The following is a 24,608-nucleotide window of genomic DNA, read 5'->3' on the forward strand; positions in this document are numbered from 1 at the left end:
CCAGTGGGCTTCCCTGACACACGTTAGCAAATGGAAATCGGTTCTTTGGCAATACAGGTGACTCGTTCCTTCCACGTAGCCATAGTGTCACTTGTGACTGAACCACCATAATAAAAGGAACATACGTTTTCTTCTCACTTTTATGTTGTGAAATAATTAAAAGTTATGAAATTAACAATTGATCATTTGACTTCTAAAATATGATATTCTGGCCTCTCTCTTGTTAGTTGCTGTGATAATGATAAATATCGCTTATCTCCAATAAGAAAGATTTGAACTGTATTGGCTATTTGCCTCTCCCTAGATTCCACAATTAAATTACCAAAAGCAGGGTGTATTGCACCCTGTTTCCAATTCCAAGTAAATGCTCAATGCTGTGACGTAGTAACTGTGTCAGCAATTCAACTTGCTTTGAAGTTGATTTGGCATTAGATTCAGAGAAGGCCAATTCAGCCACAAGCTGAAGAAATCTTTCTAGGCACAGAAGAGACAAGCTAATTTAAATAATACCAGAGAAAGAAATTAATTCTAACAGGAACCAAATATATATCTCAGGTAATTGCATAGTATTGTTGGTGATTTTCCAGAATGACCTTATTCTAATTATAAAAAGTCAAAGTAATACATACAGGTATAATTTAGATCTAGGGCATTAGCATTCAAACTAACAGCTTATAAAATGTATCATGCCTGTCCTGATCAGATCAGGAGTTAGGCTTCCAGCCGGTTTCCTACCCAGATTTCCATCTAGTCACAAGCAACCTGCTTAAAGCTCCTGTAAGAGGGCAGTCCCAATGCCCCAGAGACGTTTCTTCCACAAGACTTTTGCTCTCAATCTTCTATCTGTTCTCCTACCTAGTGGCACACTGGAATACACAGAAATGTAAAGAGCCCCTTTTCCCCCCAAACCTTTTGAACACAGTAGCTCTAGAAAGCTTTCTTTCTATTTCTCCAACCCCCAATGTGGAAGAAAATCAAGTGTGTATCACACCACAGCAACCATTAGAGAGGAAAAAATTCTAAGACAGAGGAAGAGAATTTTTACATTTTATTATTTCTCTAACTACTTTAGCTAGGAACCTCAACTAATTTTAAGAGAAACATAAACATTTTATTTTTACAGTAATTGTGAAAAAATGTGCTATGCTTGACCACTTTTCTGGCTTTTTTAATAAACCAAAAACCCATTGCCAAAGAGGCTGACTTATACTGACATTATAGGACAGAATAGAACCACTGCGGAAGGTTTCCAAGGCTGTACATCTTTACAGAAGCAGACTGCCACATCTTTCTCCCTGGGAATGGCTGGTGGGTTCGAACCGCCAACCTTTCCGTTAGCAACTGAGCACTTGACCACTGTGCCACCAGCGGTCCTCCTTCTAACAACAGTTCTGTCCAATTCCAAAACTTTACAGTCATGTTTGGTAGAAAAACAGTCTCTTTTCAGTTAAACATTAGTTTTGCTCATTTTAACATGCAATCTCATTCAATTAGTGTATTCATTTATTCAGAGAAAGCTAGATTGGTGACTGGTGTATGAGGTAGTGGGAGGAGATCTGGGTCTTCCCTCTTGTGCCCTGTTTCCCTGTACTTATCTCCTGGGGCTGAAGAAGAAAGGGGAAAAAGTTGTGTGTGTTGATTTCTGTCACGGCCTATAGTAGGGGTTCCTTTCCTTTTCTTTTGGTCACCACTCTAGTTGACTGAAAGTGTCATCTCTAATCTCTACAAAAGCAGATGTTCACATCAACAGGCAACAGCAGAGAACTGTAATCCTTAACTAGCCACTGTGAACTCTGGTGGTACTCATCTGGCAACTCCCAACTTTAAATTCATACCTCATTCGTTGGATGTGTGGGCTTCTTTTCCCAAACTAAAGAAATCTCTGTCCAACATACATCTCTCAATATCATCTGTCGCTGTGGTCCCCAGATCTGCATACTGGGGTGTAAGAGAAGGCCTCTTATTTTAAATCATCCTTGCTCCAGTGGACCTTGTGATTCCACTTCACCACTCTCTGTAAGCCCTCTGATAGGACTGGAGCAAGCCAAGATGTCTTTGGTTAAGAAATCACTCAGTTCAGCTATAAAGGGCAATCGCTTTCCTCTTACTAACACATCTAATCTTTTTTAGTGGTTTTCCTGGCATCCCCCTTTTTTTTTAGACTTAGGAGGGGAAACTAGTGAAGATAATGTCATTTTTATGAATAACACCTGCTCCAATAAGCCAACCACCTTCTCTCTCTAGTTCTCCTCTCATATCTCACTACGGTAAAGGCATCAAATAAGTCCTCCACTTTTTTCTTGCCTTTTAAGAACTTGTGGCAAAATACTTAAACATTGTCTTCTTTTATCTGTAATATTTTTCAAAATTAAACATCTGATATAATTTCTTCATTTCAAGAAGATTTTGGGGCATGTAACAAAAATGTAACACTGTTTGAGTCTGGAATTCTCTCTCATATGTAAAAACAAATTTCTGATAGTTAAGGATTTAAGGCCAAATTAAAGTCTGACCCTATGTGATTCATGTCCTCTTTCAACGAGCATGTGGCATGCTGTAGTTCCAAAAGACATGGAGACCCAGATAATAACTCATTGCTTTCTTAACATTCCATAGGCACAGGATTACCTTGGTGCTCAGCTGCTAACCAAAAGGTTGATAGTTCAAATCCACCAGCCACTCTTTGAAAACACTATGGGGCAGTTCTACCCTGTCCTATAGGGTCACTATGAGTCGGAATTGACTCAACAGCAATGACTGTAAGCAGTATTTGAAGTACAGAATAAGATGTTTTTGGTTGTTGTTCTTGTTGTTGTTAGGTACCAGCAAGTCAGTTCTGAGTCATAGTGACACTATGTATCACAGAACGAAACACTGCCCGGTCCTGCACCATGCTCACAATTGTTGTTATACTTGAGCCCATTGTTGCAGTCACTGTATCAATCCATCTAGTTGAGGGTCTTCCTGTTTTCTGCTGACCCTGTACGTTACCAAGCATTATGTCCTTCTCCAGGGACTGATCCCTCCTGACAACATGTCCAAATTATTTAAGATGCAGTCTCGCTACCTTTGCTTCTAAGGAGCATTCTGGTTGTACTTCTTCCAAGACAGGTTTGTTCATTCTTTTGACAGTCCATGGTATATACAATATTGTTTGCCAACACCACAATTCAAAGGCATCAATTCTTTGGTCTTCCTTATCCATTGTCCTGCTTTTGCATGCATAAGATGCGGTTGAAAATACTGTGACTTGGGTCAGACACACTTTAGTCTTCAAGGTAGTATCTTTGCTTTTCAAAACTTGAAAGAGGTCCTTTGCAGCAGATTTGCACAATGCAATGGGTCTTTTGATTTCTTGACTGTTGCCTCCATGGTGTTGATTGTGGGTCTAAGTAAAATGAAATCCCTAACAACTTCAATCTTATCTCCATTTATCATGATGCTGCTTATTGGTCCAGTTGTGAGGATTTTTGTTTTCTTCATGTCAAGGTGTAATCCATACTGAAGGCTGTGATCTTTGATCTTCATTAGTAAGTCCTCTTCACTTTCAGCAAGCAAGTCTGTGCCCTCTGCATAATGCAGGTTGTTAATGAGTCTTCCTCCAATTCTGATGACCCGTTCTTATTCAGTTTCTCAGATTATTTGCTCAGCATATAGATTGAATACAAAAAAGAAAAATCAAATCCAGTGCCATCGAGTCAATTCTGAATCATAGCGACCGTATAGGACAGAGTAGAACTGTCCCATAGAGTTTCCAAGGAGTACCTGGCAGATTTGAACTGCCGACCCTTTGATTAGCAGCCATAGCACTTAACCACCATGCCACCAGGGTTTCCATAGATTGAATAGGTATGGTGACAGGCCACAACCCTGACACACAGCTTTCCTGACTTTAAATCAGGTAGTATCCTCTTGTTCTGTCCAAACAACTGCCTCTTGATCTATGTGAAGTTTCCTCATGAGCACAATTAAGTGTTCTGGAATTCCTGTTCTTTTGCAATGTTATCTATAATTTGTTATGATCCAGAGTCAAATCCCTTTGCATAATCAATAAAACATAAGTAAATTTTTAAACATCTTTCTAGTATTCTCTGCTTTCAGCCAGGATCCATCTGACATCAGCAATGATATCCCTGGTTCCACATCCTTGTCTAAATCTTGCTTGATTTTCTGGCAGTTCCCTGTCCCTCTACTGCTACAACTGCTTTTGAATGATCTTCAGCAAAATTTTGCTTGCATGTGATATTAATGATATTGTTCGATAATTTCCACATTCAGTTGGATCACCCTTCTTGGGAATAGGCATAAATATGGATCTCTTCCTGTCAGTTGGCCAGGTAGCCATCTTCCAAATTTCTTAGCATAGACAAGTGAGCACTTCCAGTGCTGCATTTGTTTGTTGAAACATCTCAGGTGGCATTCTGTTAATTCCTGGAGCTTTGTTTTTTCCAATGTCTTCAGTGTAGCTTGGAATTCTTTCTTTAGTATCATCAGTTCCTGATCATATTCTACCTCCTAAAAATCATTGAACATCGACCCATTCTTTTTGGCGTAATGACTGTGTATTCCTTCCATCTTCTTTTGATGCTTCTGTCGTTGTTTAATGTTTTCCCCATAGAATCCTTCACTATTGCAACTCGAGGCTTGAATTTTTTCTTCGGTTCTTTCAGCTTGAGAAATTTCAAGCATGTTCTTCCCTTTTAGTTTTCTATCTCCAGCTCTTTGTGCATGTCATTATAATACTTTGTCTTCTCTAGCTGCCCTTTGAAATCTCCTCGGTTCTTTTCTTCATTTCTTCCTTTAGCTGTAGTTGCTCAGTGTTCAAGAGCAAGTTTCAAAGTCTCTTCTGACATCCATTATGGTCTTTTCTTTCTTTCCTGTCTTGTTAATGACGTCTTGCTTTCTTCATATATGATGTCCATGATGTCATTCCACAACTCTTCTAGTCTTCAGTCATTAGAATTCAATGCATCAAACTGACAGACATGTGAGGGAAACCATTTTTAGACCTCAATTTATTTTAGGTATTAAGTTGAGATGCCACCACAGTCAAATTTTACTCTGTTCAATGAAAGTTGAAATATAGAGGTTGTTTTTACTATTCGAGTCATGAAAGTAAAAACACACAAACTTTAAATATATATCTTATGAGTGGGTCATGCACCCTCAATACATCACTTACTCTTTTTAGTAGATATCTCATTCATTACGTAAATGAGTAAAATTTAAGATATTGTTTTTATCATGAATTGTTAGAGTATTATGAGCTTTTTCATGGCAGGTACAATGTATGGTTCATCATTACATTCCCAGAGATCACAATTTCTGATACAACATAAAAAAAGTAGTAAATGATTGTTGAGTTTAAAATTATGAATTGCAAATTCAGACATAATCAATGGTAGTCAGTATCTAAAGAGCGTGAATAAATATATAAGACAAGAAAATATTTAACCAGTATTAGATTTAATATTTTCATGATATTAGCTTGTAAATAATTACAACCTCAGAGTGATAACATTAACATCCACATCAATCTTATTGATAAAATTATCAACACTAGTCCCTTTTAGGTATTAATTTTATGTCAGCAAGTAAGCTTTTTACCTAATCATCTGATTTATTCTTCAACCAAATCTACAAAATAAGAATTACTTATCCTTTTTTACAGATGAGAAGTTAAACTAGTTAAAGATTGCAAAGCAAGGACTGTAGTGAAAGAGTTGGAAATTTAGCCCAGGCATCTCTAACTACAAAGTCCCAATTCATAATCACTACACTTTAGGACCATGAATAAAGCTTAAACTATGATTAAGTTGTCTAAAAGATTCTCATATATACATAATATTACACACTGTTATAGCTTATTTTAAACAAAATTTCAGGATGTAATTTTAACTTAAAGTTATATTTAGTATTATGATCAATATTTGAAGATGTAAGAAATAAAAACAATCTGAGCCATAATGTCATAGAGCCGTTAAAAGAATAGAATGAGAAAAAAAATGTTAAGAACATATTTTAGCAAGTTTGTGTTCACATTGGTTAAAAAATACCATTTTAGTACCTTAATTTTAAATGAATAGTTTTCTTTTCCTCACACAAATATGATTAAGAACCTAGAGCCATTCCTTTCATAAGGACTTTTTAAAACTAACCCTAAAGATCAAAAGTTGACCATATCTATCATCCTCACTTCTGATCATAACCTTACAAAATGTTTATGACAATTAAATCTTTCAAAGCATCAAAATAGAGAGTAAGTTTAAATCCTATTTTTTATTCAGTATTACTATGTAATTCTTATGCTATATGGAATAAATTAAAATGGTTTATTCATAGATGACTTTATGTAAATGTGTAGCAAAAAAAGGTCATGTGAATCACATTCCCAGACTACACTCTTATTATACACTGAGCATAACTTAAAGTTATTGTTAAATTCTGAGTGACAGTAAATTAAGGATTTCTTTTTTAAAAAAAAAATCCAGCTGTGAGTCTTTAAATAAAAAATCCATTGCAATGGAATCAATTCCAACTCCTAGTGACCCTACAGGACAGAGAAGAACTGCCCCATAGGGTTTCCAAAGAGGGGCTAATGGATTTGAACTGCCGACCTTTTGGTTAGCTCCCATGTCTTTTAACCACTGTGCCACCATGTCTCTCTTTAAGTAAAAGTGGGGTAAAATTCAGAAAGTGTTATTCCCCTCTTGAGAAATTTTATATACAATGTTGGGTTGGAGGGTCTTTAATACTGTGTTTACTTGAAAGTTCTTTTTATATACTGCTAATAATTTTTTTTAAATAATTAAAATGACAAAAATGACTAACTTTATGACTTTCAGAGACTCAAATGTTAGTTTCGGAGTTTTTTTTTTTTTTTAATTCTATCAAAGATATGCTTATTCTATAAGGTAAAAGGTAAGCTATCTGCTAAGACTAATGAAAAAAAAGAGGCTTGAAGGTTCTTGAGAATGTTTGAGATGGCCTCTATGAATACTAGAAAAGAGCTAACTAGAGGAATATTACAGATTTTGCAGCTGGTGTTTTGTTAAGAGCTCGGCTGCTAACCAAAAAGTCGGCAGTTCAAATCTACTCTGTCCTCTAGGGTCACTATGAATCGTAATAGGCTTGACGACAATGGACTTTTTTATTGAGAGCTCAGATTAAATTATTGATTATAAACCTATACTGATGACAATGTGCAAGGACAATATGATTCTCCAAGTCATGGCTTTGTTATATAGAAGTGGGACTTCACAAGATGAAGAACTGGGTTTCACAAGAATGTGTTTGAATGATGAATCCCAATTCCTATTTGGAGAGGGAAGGAAATAAACCCAGGCTCATATAAAGCTAATGAAACTTAAACCTCATGACCCTTCCTTTTTACAGTCCACTCCCAACGCCTTGTAAAGAATCTTGGAAATTTGGTAGTTTTGATTTATAATTTTATATCTTTTTTTTTTTTTTAAGGAGGGCCCTGCAAATAGTTTACAAGTGTCAAACTCCCAAAATCTGAAGGTACCCCCAGGGGATGAAGACAGTAAGGGTGCCAATAGGCAGGGAAAATGTAGTTTGTGAAGTGGAATTTCTGATGACACTAAAGAGTAAAACGGTGGCACTGAAAATACAAGAAAGCTAGGGGGTAAATTTTGTGTTAGGGGAGTGAAATGAATGAAATCAAAATTTCACAGGTGAAGTAGCTAAGACAAACTTAATTTTGTTCTACTGCCCTCAGATTTTTTTTTTAAAGCTTGTTATAATAAGTACATTTAGTGACTATAATTATTTAAAAAAAATTTTTTAAATGCTTTATGGAAAACAGTCAGTAACCTCTTTATAAAAACCCTACTGTGAAATTACTCTTTTTTATTTACTTACATTAATATATTTATATTCATTGAAAACCAGTATGCTTACTCCCTTCCAGTAATAAAAGCAAGATAACCACCAGGTTTCTCTTTTGGATCTAGAGTTTAAAGCTAAACATGAAGCCCAATCAAGGCAATAAGCTTAAAACATACATATGTATTATTCATATTTTCCAAATTCTTTATTTTCTAGTACTTATAATTACTTCTGCAAGAGGACCTAAATTATTACCAGATAAAAAATATAAAGGGACATGCTATATACTTATCATTAATATAAAGGCAGGGGAGATACATTAAGAAGGTTTAATATATATTAAAAAGATTTTTTCCAACTGTTTCCAAAATTTAAGTAGAATTGTAGAGTTAAAACTTTTCTTCAAAAAGTGTAAACATTTTTGGCAGCTAAACAGAACAACCAATCTCTACAGCATTTTAGCGAAAGGTTCTTTAGTTAAGGGCACTACTTAATTGGTATTAATGCACTCATAATATGTATTATTAGTGCTGCTACTATTTTGACTTCTTGGCTGGCAAAAGCAAGCTATTATTTTGAGCAAGGTGCGAAGCATTTCAGTTAAGCCATTGCTTTACAAGTTTACACTAGCCAGAAGCCCTTGCAGGAGAAAGGAGACTGGAATGTAATTAACATGACTTATTGCTCACTCTTCCTTTAACCTTCTTCAGAAAATCAATTTAAGTAAACAATTTATCAATTAGTGACATCTATTTAATCCTTTCCTCAAAAGTGTAATTCACAAGTTTCGTGAGATTTTGTGTGTCTATGTTTGTGTGTGTGTGTGTGCATGCACACAGCCACGTGTGTGTATGTGTGAACTTCAGAAATAAAAGAGAATGCTTGGTGATAATTTTTCTATATCTATTTTAAACACTACAAATAACAAAATACATATTTCAGAAGAATTTTATCTAGGACAAAATTATTGTATTTTATTGAATATAAATGCAGAATAGATAAAGCTTTCTCTTGAAAATGACTTTGATTTAATCTTTGAGATTGAACATCCATCCTTCATTTTTCTAAAGGTTGTATAAGAAATATAGTCTTAAGGGGGGTGGGGCCAAGATGGCTGACTAGGTAGAAGCTACCTCGGATCCCTCTTGCAACAAAGACTCAGAAAAACAAGTGAATCGATCACATATACATGACAATCTAAGAACCGGGACCATCAAACACAGATCTAAAGAGTTGACCTGAGTGACAGAGACTGAGAACGAACAACCACGGGGAAGCAGCGACTGTTTTCGGAGCCTGAAGCCAGCATCCCAGTCAGGAAACCTTGGCGCCGGACTTTGGACTGGGCGCAGGGGAGCTGAGCACAGTATCCTGAGACCGCGCAAACATGGGGTGCAGCCCTAGCCCCTTGAACTGACCTTGGGGGAAGCCCAGCCAGTGCACGCAGGCAGCGCAGCAATGAGGCTGACAGGACGAGAAGTCACCAGGAGGCAGTGACTGGTTTTGGAGCTGGAAGTGCGGCGTCCCAGCCGGGGAAACTTGGCACTGGGCTTTGGACTGGGAGTGGAGGAACTAACTGTGGCTTCTGAGACAGTGCAAGCACGGGCCGTGGGCCTGACCCTCGGGGGCAATCTCTACCCAGCCAGTGCACACAGTCGATGCACCCCTTGGGAATCTCAGATAAAACAGTCATCCCAAGCAAGATAAGTAACTTTGTCTATATTCCGGGATGCTTCTCTCTCCTATTTACCTGAACCCTCCCCTGCCCTTCCCAGGCGGCTTCATTAACATCAGAATTTCCTGAGCCAGAGAGTAAACTGCTCTGCGGTTTTTCTTTCTTTTTTTTTTTTTTTTTCAGTCTTTTCCTAGCCCATTCTCCTGGACTGAGAGAAGCAGCTACAAAAAACCCAGGGACCAAAAATCCTTCCCTAATTGGACTAAAAACACAGAACCAGCTCCAGCCAAGCATACGTGATCCACAGTCTTGGACTTTCATCCCTACAGGGAACAAGGTGGCTATTATAATGCAAAGGCAATTCTGATAGGGATCTGACTGTAATTGTTTTAGCGGATTACTGGAAAGACAAGTTTCCCAGGTCTGATACCTCTGTGTATTCAACAGAGCCCTCACTGACCCACAAGAGGGAACTGAGGGCTGAAGCTCCCCCCAGACCACCTAGCCTCCTGCCTTAGGGGTTTAAGGATGGTGACACCTACCAATATGTAGAGGTACTTGCATTGGGGGCCTAAGGTACAGCTGCAGAGCCCACCCACCAAAGTGTTTTAGGAATAGAGACACACCTACCTCACTGGCACTTGGGGGAAGCCTGTCAGCATCCTGCTCCCCCTGGAGTGTGAACCCCTGCTGCTAGTAGAATCTGGTGCACACAACTATCACCACTACTTCTCTAGGTGGATAGGTGACAGCCTGCACCACACACTTGATGACCCCAAATCAGATTCGACTCAAGAATAGTGAATGGACTCTTAGGCTTATATACCTGGTAACAGCCCAAACCAGCTGGTAATAGGACATAAGCGAGTCAAGGGCTACAACAATCAAGACAGAGCAATCTAGTAGCCCATTCACGTACATTGAAAGAAAACAAAACAAGACTCAGTGAGCAAATATAGAATAAATCACTACAATATCTTAGTGATGGCTTGGAGACAGCAGTCGATATCAAACCACATAAAGAAGCAGACCATGATTGCTTCTACAACTCCCCAAACTAAAGAATCAAAATCTTTCCCAAATGAAGATACAATCCTGGAATTGCCAGATGCAGAATATAAAAAACTAATTTACAGAATGCTTCAAGACATCAGAGATGGCCTCACAAATGAAATAGGGCAATCTACACACAGAAAAAGCCAAGGAACACACTGATAAAGCAGTTGAAGAACTCAAAAAGATTATTCAAGAACATAGTGGAAAAATTAATAAGTTGCAAGAATCCATAGAGAGACAGCATTCAGAAATCCAAAAGATTAACAATAAAATTACAGAATTAGACAATGCAATAGGAAGTCAGAGGAGCAGACTCGAGCAATTGGAATGCAGGGTGGGAGATCTGGAGGACCAGGGAATTAACACCAAAATAGCTGAAAAAAAATCAGATGAACGAATTAAAAAAAATGAAGAAACCCTAAGAATCATGTGGGACTCTATCAAGGAGAATAACTTGCGTGTGATTGGAGTCCCAGAACAGGGAGGGATAACAGAAAACACAGAGAAAATAGTTGAAGATCTGTTGGCAGAAAACTTCCCTGACATCATGAAAGATGAAAGGATATCTATCCAAGATGCTCATCAAACCCCATTTAAGGTTGATCCAAAAACAAAATCACCAAGACATATTATCATCAAACTTGCCAAAACCAAAGATAAAGAGAAAATTTTAAAAGCAGCCAGGGATAAAAGAAAGGTCTCCTACAAGGGAGAATCAATAAGAATAAGTTCAGACTACTCAGCAGAAACCATGCAGTCAAGAAGGCAATGGGATGACATATATAGAGCACTGAAGGAGAAAAACTGCCAGCCAAGGATCATATATCCAGCAAAACTCTCTCTAAAATATGAAGGTGAAATTAAAACATTTACAGATAAACACAAGCTTAGAGAATTTGCAAAAACCAAACAAAAGCTACAAGAAATACTAAATTTTTTGGTCAGAAAACCAATAATATCAGATACCAGCACAACACAAGGTCACAGAACAGAACATCGTGACATCAACTCAAATAGGGAAATCACAATAACAAATTAAGATTAATTTTAAAAAGAAAAAAACACTCAAAACAGGGAATCATTGAAGTCAATATGTAAAAGATCACAATAATCAAAAAGAGGGACTAAATACAGGTGGCATAGAACTGCCATATGGAGAGGGATACAAGGCGATATAGGACAAGTTAGGTTTTTACTTAGAAAAATAGGGGTAAATATTAAGGTAACCACAAAGAGGTATAACAACTACATAACTCAAAATAAAAACCAAGAAGAACATAATGACTCAGCAAACATAAAGTCAAATACTGTGAAAATGAGGCACACACAATTTACAAAGAAAAATGTCTCAGCACAAAAAAGTAAGTGGAAAAATGAAACTGTCAACAACACACATAAAAAGGCATCAAAATGACAGCACTAAACACATACTTATGTATAATTACGCTGAATGTAAATGGACTAAACACACCAATAAAGAGAAAGAGAGTCTCAGACGGGATAAAGAAACATGATCCGTCTATATGCTGCCTACAAGAGACACACCTTAGACTTAGAGACACAAACAAATTAAAACTCAAAGGATGGAAAAAAATATATCAAGCAAACAATAAGCAAAAAAGAGCAGGAGTAGCAATATTAATTTCTGACAAAATAGACTTTAAAGTTAAATCCACCACAAAGGATAAAGAAGGACACTACATAATGACAAAAGGGACAATTGACCAGGAAGATATAACCATATTAAATATTTATGCACTCAATGACAGGGCTGCAAGACACACAAAACAAACTTTAACAGAACTGAAAAGTGAGATAGACACTTCCACAAGTATAGTAGGAGACTTCGACATACCACTTTCGGAGAAGGACAGGACATCCAGTAAGAAGCTCAATAGAGACACAGAAGACCTAATTGCTACAATCAACCAACTTGACCTCATTGACTTACACAGAACACTCCACCCAACGGCTACAAAGAATACTTTTTTTTCTAGCGCACATGGAACATTCTCCAGAATAGACCACATATTAGGTCATAAAACAAACCTTTGCAGAATCCAAAACATCAAAATATTACAAAGCATCTTCTCAGACCATAAGGCCATAAAAGTGGAAATCAATAACAGAAAAATTAGGGAGAAGAAATAAAATACTTGGAAACTGAACAATACTCTGCTCAAAAAAGACTGGGTTATAGAAGACATTAAGGAGGGAATAAAGACATTCATAGAATGCAACGAGAATGAAAACACTTCCTATCAAAACCTCTGGGACACAGCAAAAGCAGTGCTCAGAGGTCAATTTATATCGATAAATGCACACATACAAAAAGAAGAAAGAGCCAAAATCAGAGAACTGTCCTACAACGTGAACAAATAGAAAGTGAGCAACAAAAGAGTCCATCAGGCACCAGAAGAAAACAAATAATAAAAATTAGAGCTGAACTAAATGAATTACAGAACAGGAAAACAATAGAAAGAATTAACAAAGCCAAAAGCTGGTTCTTTGAAAAAATTAACAAAATTGATAAACCATCAGCCAGACTGACTAAAGAAATACAGAAAAGGAAACAAATAACCCGAATAAGAAACGAGATGGGCCACATCACAACAGACCCAACTGAAATTAAAAGAATCATATCAGATTATTACGAAAAATTGTACTCTAACAAATTTGCAAACCTTGAAGAAATGGATGAATTCCTAGAAAAACACTACCTACCCAAACTAATACAATCAGAAGTAGAGCAACTAAATAGACCCATAACAAAAAAAGACCCATAACAAAAAAAGAGATTGAAATGGTAATCAAAAAACTCCCAACAAAAAAAAGCCCTGGCCCGGACGGCTTTACTGCAGAGTTCTACCAAACTTTCAGAGTTAACACCACCACTACTAAAGGTATTTCAAAGCATAGAAAATGATGGAATACTACCTAACTCATTCTATGAAGCCACCATATTCCTGATACCAAAACCAGGTAAAGACATTACAAAAAAAGAAAATTTTTTACAGACCTATATCCCTCATGAACATAGATGCAAAAATCCTCAACAAAATTCTAGCCAATCGAATTCAACAACATATCAAAAAAATAATCCACCACGACCAAGTGGGATTTATACCAGGTATGCAAGGCTGGTTTAATATTAGAAAAACCATTAATGTAATCCACCACATAAATAAAACAAAAGACAAAAACCACATGATCTTATCAATTGATGCAGAAAAGGCATTTGACAAAGTCCAACACCCATTTATGATAAAAACTCTCAGCAAAATAGGAATTGAAGGAAAATTCCTCAACATAATAAAGGGCATCTATACAAAGCCAATAGCCAACATCACCCAAAATGGAGAGAGCCTGAAAGCATTTCCCTTGAGAACGGGAACCAGACAAGGATGCCCTTTATCACAGCTCTTATTCAACATTGTGCTAGAGGTCCTAGCCAGAGCAATTAGGCTCGACAAAGAAATAAAGGGCATCTGGATTGGCAAGGAGGAAGTAAAATTATCTCTATTTGCAGATTACATGATCTTATACACAGAAAACCCTAAGGAATCCTCCAGAAAACTACTGAAACAAATAGAAGAGTTTGGCAGAGTCTCAGGTTATAAGATAAACATACAAAAATCACTTGGATTCCTCTACATCAACAAAAAGAACATCGAAGAGGAAATCACCAAATCAATACCATTCACAGTAGCCCCCAAGAAGAGAAAATACTTAGGAATAAATCTTACCAAAGATGTAAAAGACCTATACAAAGAAAACTACAAAGTACTACCATAAGAAACTAAAAACGACCTACTTAATTGGAAAAACATACCTTGCTCATGGATAGGAAGACTTAACATAGTAAAAATGTCTATTCTACCAAAAGCCATCTATACATACAATGCACTTCCGATCCAAATTCCAACGACATTTTTTAATGTGATGGAGAAACAAATCACCAACTTCGTATGGAAGGGAAAGAAGCCCTGGATAAGTAAAGCATTACTGAAAAAGAAGAAGAAAGTGGGAGGCCACACTCTACCTGATTTTAGAACCTATTATACAGCCACAGTAATCAAAACAGCCTGGTACTGGTACAACAACAGGCACATAGACCAATGGAACAGAACTGAGAACCCAGATATAAATCCATCCACATATGAACAGCTGATATTTGACAAAGGCCCAGTATCAGTTAACTGGGGAAAAGATAGTCTTTTTAACAAATGGTGCTGGCATAACTGGATATCCATTTGCAAAAAAATCAAACAGGACTCATACCTCACACCAAGCACAAAAACTAACTCCAAGTGGATCAAAGACCAATCATAAAGACTAAAATGATAAAGATCATGGAAGAAAAAATAGGGACAACGTTAGGAGCCCTAATTCAAGGCATAAACACAATACAAAATATTACCAAAAAAGATGAAAAGAAACCAGATAACTGGGAGCTCCTAAAAATCAAACACCTATGCTCATCTAAAGACTTCACCAAAAGAGTAAAAAGACCACCTACAGATTGGGAAAGAATTTTCAGTTATGACATCTCCGACCAGCGCCTGATCTCTAAAATCTATAGGATTCTGTTAAAACTCAAGCACAAAAGACAAACAATCCAATCAAGAAGTGGGCAAAGGATACGAACAAACACTTCACTAAAGAAGATATTCAGGCAGCTAAGAGATACATGAGAAAATGCTCTCGATCATTAGCCATTAGAGAAATGCAAATTAAAACTACGATGAGATTCCATCTCACTCCAACAAGGCTGGTATTAATCCAAAAAACACAAAATAATAGATGTTGGAGAGGCTGCGGAGAGATTGGAACTCTTATACACTGCTGGTGGGAATGTAAAATGGTATAACCACTTTGGAAATCTATCTGGCGTTATCTTAAAAAGTTAGAAATAGAACTACCATACAACCCAGAAATCCCACTCCTCGGAATATACCCTAGAGAAATAAGAGCCTTCACACAAACAGATATATGCACACCCATGTTTATTGCAGCTCTGTTTACAATAGCAAAAAGCTGGAAACAACCAAGGTGTCCATCAACGGATGAAGGGTTAAATAAATTGTGGTATATTCACACAATGGAATACTACGCATCAATAAAGAACAGTGACAAATCTGTGAAACATTTCATAACATGGAGGAACCTGGAAGGCATTATGCTGAGTGAAATTAGTCAGAGGCAAAAGGACAAATATTGTATAAGACCACTATTTTAAGATCTTGAGAAATAGTATAAACTGAGAAGAACACATACTTTTGTGATTATGAGGGGAGGAGGGAGGAAGGGTGGGAGAGGGTTATTTACTGATTAGTTAGTAGATAAGAACTATTTAGGTGAAGGGAAGGACAATACTCAATACACGGAAGGTCAGCTCAAATGGACTGGACCAAAAGCAAAGAAGTTTCCGGGATAAACTGAATGCTTCAAAGATCAGTGGAGCAAGGGCGGGGGTTTGGGGACTATGGCTTAAGGGAACTTCTAAGTCAACTGGCAAAATAATTCTATTATGAAAACATTTTGCATCCCACTTTGAAATGTGGCGTCTGGGGTCTTAAAAGCTAAGAAGCGGCCATCTAGATGCATCAATGGGTCTGAACCCACCTGGATCAAAGAAGAATGAAGAACAAGAACACCAAGGTCACACGACAACTATGAGCCCAAGAGACAGAAAGGGCCACATGAACCAGAGTCTTACATCATCCTGAGACGAGAAGAACTAGATGGTGCCCGGCCACAACCCATGACTGCCCTGACAGGGAGCACAACAGAGAACCCCTGAGGGAGCAAGAGATCAGTGGAATGCAGACCCCAAATTCTCATTAAAAGACCAGACTTAATGGTCTGACTGAGACTAGAGGAATCCTGGCGGTCATGGTCCCCAAACCTTCTGTTGGCCCAGGACAGGAACCATTCCCGAAGACAACTCATCAGACATGGAAGGGACTGGACAATGGGTTGGAGAGAGATGCCGATGAAGGGTGAGCTATTTATATCAGGTGGACACTTGAGACTGTGTTGGCATCTCCTGTCTGGAGCAGGGATGGGAGGATAGAGAGAGTTGGAAGCTGGCAAAATTGTCACAAAAGGAGAGACTGGAAGGGCTGACTCATTAGGGGGAGAGCAAGTGGGAGTATGGAGTAAGGTGTATATAAGCTTATATGTGACAGACTGACTTGATTTGTGAACGTTCACTTAAAGCTCAATAAAAATTATTAAAAAAGAAATATAGTCTTAAAACCAAACAGTAGTTTAGCTCAGTCAGTTTAGCTCCGTTTATTGCCTTGAGCAATATACTTTTGAGAACTACCTATATGGGATCAAAGTGACAACAGTAACTGGAAAGATTAGGTAGGAACCTGAGGGGGCAGTGAGCTTATATTAATAGGTAGAGGAAGAACTCAGAAAGGGGGGGTGAGAATGGTTGCGCAACTTGATGAATGTGATCAGTGTCACTAAGTAGTACATGCAGAAACGATTGAATTGGTGTATGCTTTGCTATGTAAATTCTCAACAACAACATACATAAAAGAAACATCTTTTCCTATGAACGAATATACGCAAACAAAATACTTTCTACTTTAGGTTTTAGGAGATAACAGATTTAACAAAGTCATTTTTGCCTAACAAATGTTCAATGAGTGTTCTTTAATAGACTACCTATTGAATTAAAAGAAATTTTTCTTAAATAAAGCCTACTTAAGATTAGCATTTTTTTTTTTAAGATTAGCATTAGTAAATATATGACTAACTGAACCAAATCCTGTGAAGTAAGTAAATTGCACATCTGTTAATTTTTATCCTATCTTTTTTTTTTTTTATCAATAAGGTATTTGCAACTTAATATTCATTCCTTATGTGACAGGGTTAAGCATGTTGTGATCACTGGGAAGAGTTCCATTGGTGTGGGCTGCTATGCTCTTTCAGAAACACAAATAAAATCATATTATTCTCTAATCCAAAATTTTTTCAATGACCTTTTATGACTTAAAGGATGAAGTCCAGATTCCTTGGCGTGGCATGAAAAGCTCGAGCACAGCCTCATCCCATCTACCTCCCACTCACTTCTCCTGGCCATTCCCCTTTATACTTTCCATGCACAATGAATTTCTTTTTCTTTTTTTTTCTATTTTGAAGCACACTAAGTACTGTCAAATTCCCCAGCCTTAGCGCATGTTATCCTCACTGCTTGTAAGTGTTCTTACCCCACCCTTGTCTAGCTGCTGAACTGCTTAACCTCGTCCAAGTTCCAAGTTCAGTGTCACTTTCTCTGGGAAAACCATTCTAACTTGCCAAAGTTGAGTTCATCATTTCCTTTTTTATACTCCCACTGCCCTTTGAAGTTTCCTCTTTTGTGACTGTCTTTCTCATTGCACTGGGAGTGCCACATCTCAGAGAAGTCACAACTTAGATATATTCAACTCTAGATGATGCTTGCAGAACACGACCTGAGTGTAAAATTCAAACCTAATTTCTGATTTAATTCCATAAACAGCAGCAATAAAAATCTATACATTTCTGTTAAGATTCTTAACATTCGACAAAATGAAGTAAACTCTTGAGGCAACATTAATCAGGTGGTGGAGCTCAGTATTTGACCCCCTTTCCAAAAGCTTATGTTGTCCTTGTGGGGAATTATTCTTCTACCTCTGTGTGTGGAGCTTGGCAGAAGGGACATCACCGCTATGCATCTCCTACCACAGACGCCAATTGGAAATAAAGTTTGAATCCTAATCTCATGTGGCAAGGGCATCACACAGAAAAAAATGACTGCAGAAACAGCTGTAGCAATATTGAGGTAGCATTTGCAAGAGTGGCAAGGGCAGCCTCAGTATTATTAGTGCTGCTTCTGTTTTGATTTTTTGGCTGGCAAAAGCAAGCTATTATCTCTAGAGTGAATAAAGGATGTTGGGCTTGGAGAGTCAAAAAAAATTTACAGCATTTGATATAGTTCTGAAAGGATATCGGAGAAACTGGTTACTTATAAGGTGATTATATTCATGAGCATAGTTTGATGGTAGGAACCCCTGCAAAATGTATAGTCTCAGGCATTTATAAATAATAAAGTTAATAAAAAGAAAGCTGAAAGAGATCATAGACACACGCTTCCAACAGTCCTTTTGAAATATAAGAAACCTCAATTCTAGGGAAGTAATATAATTTGCCCAAGATCACACAGCCACTGGAGAGCTAGACTAAAAGCCAGGTCTTTTGAGGTGTAGTTTAGTACCGTATTTTATGTTGCCATGAAACTTTCCAGTGATTTTTTTTTACTGATTTTTATTTTGGTTTGAGAGTCTTCAGGTTTTTTTTTTTTTTTTGCTTTTGTGTTTTTAGTTAAAAAAAACCCTTAGTATATATTAATTTTTAAAGTTTAAGAGCTTTGCAGATGCCATATATGAATCTGAATATTAAAGATCACCAAATTCTAGTTTTAATATTTAAATGAGCAAAAATCCAGAACAGAATGTATAGAACAATGTACACTTATGTTGAAATAAAAAGACCCAATTTATTACTACAATTTGAGAATTTAAATAATATGTTGCCTTACAACATGCTTTTATATTATAGTTCATTCCACAGATTTTTTTTCCAGATATTTCTTTTCATTTCATGTACATTTGTGACTTTTAAATTAAACATGTGGTCATTTTGTAACACTGGCATCAGATCAACTTGATAACAAGCAGCTCCAAGGAAAACCTAATTCATGACATTTATTTGGGGCCAATGTTTTAAAAGAAAGTTATGAAAATTTGAAAATCATGAGGCAGTGGAATTTACATATCTGCTTTTTAGAAAAATTCAGTCTAGATTTAGAGCCAATGTTTTCCCACATCTCTATGTATTATCTAAAACTATGGAACCATTACAAGAATTTCAACAGAGCCTCTTTTTCAGCCAAAACTACCATCTCAAAGAGAAATTAATATGAGAGTGAGAGCTATTAGCAAGCTCTTTACTTCCCAGCATGCACAGTTCCATTCTACCAGCAATTCAGTTCTAGCAGGCAGCTGTTGCACAGCTAACTGAACTACCTTCTAAAATACTTTTATTTCTGGAGTATGAGTAGGTGGTTCTATTTTCTAAATTCTTTCTCAGCTTATTCTTATTTACAATAAAGTTTGAAATATTTTACATTACACAAAGTAGAAAGTGTGAAAGATTTAGTTACAGCAATATAAACAAAATTGTTTAATTTTTTCCATTGGTCTAATTGACTAAAAACTAAAAACTCAAAGGACGGTCTGTTTTTGGAGGAGTCAATAGTTATTGAAATATGTAGTTCTTCAACAAAATTGTTACAGAAGGTAGAAATGTCACTGTGTAGACCTCTGCTAGAATACAAATTTGCTGTTTAGATATTTTATAATCTAGTTCCGTAGGAAAAATTGAAGTTGACTAGACAATTATGAAATGAGTACATGTGAAACTAAACTTCATGGACTACCACTAAATAAAGGTATGAAAAATAAAATAAGTAGATAAAATTTTAAGACCATTAAAGTTCAAGTATGCTCTTCTACAAAACCTACTCATAGTAAGCAATGACATCATAGAACCATATAATTTGTGATGTTAATATATTTTATATATAGTGGGATTAATTAAGAAGCACATCCCCCCCACCCCCGAAATAAGTTTTGCTCCTAGGTAACGTAGTGCCAAAGGAAAATCTTTGGTAAAACTTCAGTCAGTGGCTGCTTAGATAGAGCTCATCTCTCAATTGGTAGGTACTTTATTCTATTTACCCATTTTCTTTTCTGAATAGCTACAAATAAAAGACTATTTCCCCTTTGTATAAGTTAGGATGCTTTCAACCACAGAAATAGAAATTCTAAATTAAGCAGTTTAAACATTGAGAAAATTTATTGTCTCTTTCAATAAGAAAACCAGAGGAAGAAGTGGGTCCAGAGATGGTTACTTAACACCTTAGTGATGTCATCACAGACTCAGGTGTCATTCTAGTAGGGTCAGGATGTCATTTCACAGAATTTCACCTGTATGGCACAAAACTCTGGTCAAAGTATAACACAGAGTGATTAATAGTGTTGCTTTGTAACCATGTGTCTAAGGAGAGTCAGGTAATTTGTACCAGCTTGTCCGCATTGTTTATAGAGACAGTGAGATTTAGATATGCACCTGGTCTTAAGATTTTTGATGTGCACAGAAACCCCCAGATATCTTTGTCATTGGAACTGGTTATGTACTAAGGATACGCACAGATGATCAGGAGAGTATAAGAAACCCCAGTTGAGACTCCATTTTGGGGACACTGGTTCTGAGGGATTCCATGCAATGCTGGGCCATTTCTGATTGAAGAAAAAGCAGCTAAGTGAGAACTTAAAGAGGAGCCTGTACTTGGTGTCGCTGGACCCTTTGCTATGAGGCAGCCTTTGGCTATGATACATATCCTTAATTTAATGCTACCATTCTTTTGTATCCTTTTCCTGAGATAAACTGTAGATTTGTAAGCACTGTCGTTCTAGGTCATTTAAGTCAAGACCTAGGCTAGGGTGAGGCAAGTGAGGCACCTAGGGAACAAAATTTAAGAAGGTATTCACTCTTAGGATTGCATAAGGTAGAGTGAACATCTCCTTAAATTTTGAACACTAAGTGCATCACTCACTTCACCCTAGTGCTGCCCTTAATGTGAATCTTCATTGTCAATCAAACCCTTTCTAACCATCACCATTATTAAAATCAGCTCCATCCTCAAGCTAGTTTCCTACTGTTACAAGATGTTTACCTGTGGCAGTGGAAGCTCCTGGGGTTCTTGTCTGTATACAGAAGGAGAAAAACCAAACAAAACTTCTATTTCCACAGTGCACTATAAGTTCCTTCCTTAATTCACTTAATTTGGCACCTATCACCACAGTCACCAGGAGAATGCCCAGCCCTTGTTGGTTTACTAATTGGGAAGACTTTAGGGAGCTGCTATAGAGTTGGTGTTAGGATGAATATCTGAAAAGAAAGAGAAAGCGAGAAAGCAAGCAAGAAAAAACAGAGGGGAAGGGAGAGAGGGAGGGAGGAAGGAAGAAAAAAAGAATTAAGAAAGAGAAGGGGGAAGTCTGTTGTAGCTTGGGCAACCAAAGTACGCCCTACACTTTCTTATGGACAGAAACGTTAACTTAAATTGAGATGGTGAAGTGCAGCTTATGAGTCAAATGTCAAACAATTTTAACTAGAGTTAATATTCTCCCATTTTTCATTTTGATAAATTTAATTTTTCACTAGATAGTTTTTCTAGTTTTCCTTAGAAAACCTTTACACATACATGTCTAACATACTTACATAATAAAAGATCAATATGGAAATATAGTAGCTAATAATTTTTTTTTCTTTTTTAATAATATAGTTTAAGGCAAAGAATTTAAATTAATGGCTCCAGTGCTTACTAAGATCATAAGTGTCATTATCATTTTTCTTCCAATGATTTACATAAAACAGAGCAATCAGTTAATTCGATATTATTAATATTTTTTCTAATAGACATGCTATTTTACATGATTTTTTAATGTACTAAAGAAAAAGTGAACCTAAAGTTTTATTGCAGATGCATTTATTCCACATTAAAATCTTACTCAATGGAGTTAAATCCATTTTAAATTTAAACAATGTGTGATAAAGACACCAAAGTTTTCATAAAAATTTAGGAAATTATATATTTCACTAGCAATTACTCAGTTCAATGATTAATTTTATATTGCACTGTACCCCTGGAATATTATAAAGTTCCTTTTTCATAGCATGCCAAGAAATATATATAATATAGAAAGTAAGAGTGTATTTTCACAAATAAACAGTATTAAGTAAAATATTAGATATATGTATCACAGTAAGGAAATAAAAACACATAGGAACAAACAGAAGAAAGAATACCTACTAAAAATAAAGGGTTTAGCAAGCAGCCTTTCGTATACCTTATAAATCCCTGTAGTAGTCATTGTTAGGTGTCTTTCAGTCAGTTCTGACTCATAGCGACCCTTTGTACACCAGAAGGAAACACTGCTCAGTCTTGCACCATCTTCACAATCCTTCTGCTTGAGCCCATTTCTGCAGCCACTGTGTCAATCCATCTCATTGAGGGTCTTCCACTTTTGCACCAACCCTCTAATTTACCAAGCATGATGTCCTTCTCCAGGGACTGATCTCTTCTGATAACATGTCAAAAGAAGTCTCACCATCCTTGCTTCCAAAAAAATTTCTGCCCAACTTCTTCCAAGACAGATTTGTTCATTCTTCTGGCAGTCCATGGTATATTCAATACTCTTTCTAACACCATGATTCAAAGGCGCCAATACTTCTTTGGTCTTCCTTGTTCATTGTTCAGCTTTTGCATGCATATGAAGCTATTGAAAACACCATATCTTGGGTCAGGTACACCTTAGTCTTCGAGATGATATCTTGGCTTTTTAACACTTTAAAGAGGACTTTTGGAGCAGAATTGCCCAGTGCAATGCGTCTTTTGATTTCTTGACTGCTGCTTCCATGGGTACTGATTGTCGATCCAAGTAAAATAAAATCCTTGACAACTTCAATCTTTTCTCCATTTATCATGATGTTCCTCATTGGTCCAGTTGTGAGGATTTTTGTTTCTTTATGTTGAAGTGTAATCCATACTGAAGGCTGTGGTCTTCGATCTTCATTAGTAACTGCTTCAAGCCTTCTTCACTTTCAGCGAGCAAGGTTGTGTCATCTGCATAAAGCAGGTTGTTAATGAGTCTTCCTCCAATCTTGATGCCCCATTCTTCTTCATACAGTACAGCTTCTCAGATTATTTGCTCAGCATACAGATTGAATAAGTATAGTGAAAGGACACAACCCTGACACACACCTTTCTTGACTTTAAATCATGTGATAATCCCTGGTTTTGTTTGAACAACTGCCTCTTGATCTATGTACAGGTTCTTCATGAGCACAATTAAGTGTTCTAGAATTCCCAGTCTTCACAATGTTATCCATAATTTGTTAGGATCCACACAGTCCAATGCCTTTGCATAGTCAAGAAAACACAGGTAAACATCCCTCTGGTATTCTCTGCTTTCAGCCAGGATCCGTCTGAACTAGCAATGATATTCCTGGTTCCATCGTCCTTTCTGAATCTGGCTTTAATTTTTGGCAATTACTTGTCGATATACTGCTGCAGCTGCTTTTGAATGATCTTCAGCAAAATTTTACTTGCCTGTGATATTAAAGATATTGTTCAATAATTTCCACATTCAGCTGAATCACCCTTCTTGGGAATAAGCATAAATATGGATCTCTTCCAGTCAGCTGGCTAGGTAGCTGTCTTCCAAATTTCTTGTCATAGACAAGTGAGCACTTCCAGTCCACATCCATTTGGTGAACATCTCAATTGGTATTCCGTCAATTCCTCGAGCCTTGTTTTTTGCCAATGCCTTCAGTGCAAGCTTGGACGTCTTCCTTCAGTACCATCGGTTCCTGATCATATGCTACCTCCTGAAATCGTTGCACGTTGACCATTTCTTTTTTATATAGTGACTCTGTGTATTCTTTCTATCTTTTTTGATGCATCCTGTATCATTTAATATTTTCCCCATAGGGTCCTTCAATATTGCAACTCAGTGCTTCGATTTTTTTCTTTGGTTCTTTGAGCTTGAGAAGTGCCGAGTGAGGTCTTCACTTTTGGTTTTCTAACTCCAGGCCTTTGCACGTGTCATTATAATACTTTATTTGTCTTCTGGGGCCCCCCATTGAAATATTCTGTTCAGCTCTTTTACTTCTTCATTTCTTCCATTTGCTTTAGCTACTTGATGTTCAAGAGCAAGTTTCTGTGTCTCTTCTGACATCCTTTTTGCTCTTTTCTTTCTTTCCTATCTGTTTAATGACCTTTTGCTTTCTTTATGTATGATATCCTTGATGTCATTTCACAACTCTTCTGGTCTTCAGTCATTAGTGTTTAATGTGTCAAATCTATTCTCAAGATGGTCTCTAAATTCAGGTGGGATATACTCAAGGTCATATTTCAGCACTTATA

The sequence above is a fragment of the Elephas maximus genome, chromosome 6 (assembly GCF_024166365.1).
Source record: "Elephas maximus indicus isolate mEleMax1 chromosome 6, mEleMax1 primary haplotype, whole genome shotgun sequence".
In the NCBI taxonomy this organism is placed as follows: Eukaryota; Metazoa; Chordata; class Mammalia; order Proboscidea; family Elephantidae; genus Elephas; species Elephas maximus.